General features: G+C 34.9%; 1 long non-coding RNA gene across 1 annotated transcript; it reads left to right on the plus strand.

Moving 5' to 3' along the window:
• The first annotated feature begins 201 nt into the window (after positions 1-201).
• On the plus strand, positions 202-1,315 carry LOC111647970 (uncharacterized). The gene is made up of 2 exons (XR_002760087.2): positions 202-1,021; positions 1,102-1,315. It is a non-coding gene; the product is annotated as an uncharacterized LOC111647970 (long non-coding RNA).
• The last annotated feature ends 25 nt before the right edge of the window (positions 1,316-1,340 follow it).

Raw genomic sequence — 1,340 nt, forward strand, 5'->3', positions numbered from 1 at the left:
GTAAGGCATAAAAAGTCATAAAAAAGTCATAGTATAGTAAGGCATAAAAAGTCATAAAAACGACATAGTATAGCAAGGCATAAAAAGTCATAAAACGACACAGTATAGTAAGGCATAAAAAGTAATTAAATATGTCACAGTATAGTAAGGCATTAAAAAGTAAGGCATAAAAAGTTATAAAACGACATAGTATAGTAAGGCATAAAAAGTCATTAAATATGTCACAGTATAGTAAGGCATAAAAAGTCATAAAAACGACATAGTATAGTAAGGCATAAAAAGTCATACAATCGACATAGTATAGTAAGGCATAAAAAGTCATACAATCGACATAGTATAGTAAGGCATAAAAATTCATAAAAAAGTCACAGTATAGTAAGGCACAAAATGTCATTAAAAAGTCGTAGTATAGTAAGGCATAAAAATTAGTAAAAATGGCATAGTATAGTAAGTCAATATAAGACATCAAAACGACAGTAAAGAGTGGACTAAAAACATCAAAGTGTAGTAAAGCATCATAAAGCATAAAAACATCATAATATAGTAAGGCATAAAAATATCATAGTGTAGTAAGGCAAAAAAAAGTAATAAAATCAACATAGTATAGTAAGGCAATATAAGCCATAAAAACAACAAAGTATGATAAGGCATTAAAAGTCATAAAAACAACATAGTATAGTATGACTGAAAAGTCAAAAAATCCACATAGTATATCAAGGCACAAAAATATCATAGTATTGTAAGGCAAAAAAAGTCATAAAATAGTACTGTTTGGATTAAGACCTTGCTCTCATGTGCTCTGCTCTTCTCCCCTGCCGCATGTATTTGTTTGTCCGCAGTTTTTGTCTGTGTCTGCATAAGTGTGTGTCAGTTGGTCATGGCTTCCTGGTTCCTGCTCGCTCCATTCGCCATACTCCCCTGGTTCTCATCATACAATCTCCACGACCTGCTGCAGTATAATGGACCACTTCAACTTACAATTCTCTGCGAGATCGTTCCATTTCTTCAAGTGGTATTAAGAGTATGACCAAACTCAGTTTGCTACCTCTTTGCACTGAGTCTTTCTGAACTTTTTGTAATCCTTTTGTTTTTGTGCTTCAGATTCATACTGCTGCCATCCTTCCACCTGCCATGCTCAGCTCCTGTCTTGTCATCTTGGATTTTGTTTGCCTGCGGATTCCTGTGGATTCCTGTCTATAAATACATCTCTGCCATTATCGTGCCGGACTGTCTACAGCCCCATGCCCTCAGCATCATAACCAGCCCACATTCCACACCATGAAATAAGAGTGCAATAAAACAAATGTTATCACTACTGACGTGTGTTCTTATTGTGGGTT

The sequence above is a fragment of the Seriola lalandi genome, unplaced genomic scaffold (genome assembly GCF_002814215.2).
Source record: "Seriola lalandi dorsalis isolate HSWRI2012SDOR001 ecotype SW California unplaced genomic scaffold, Sedor1 jcf7180002036734, whole genome shotgun sequence".
In the NCBI taxonomy this organism is placed as follows: domain Eukaryota; kingdom Metazoa; phylum Chordata; class Actinopteri; order Carangiformes; family Carangidae; genus Seriola; species Seriola lalandi.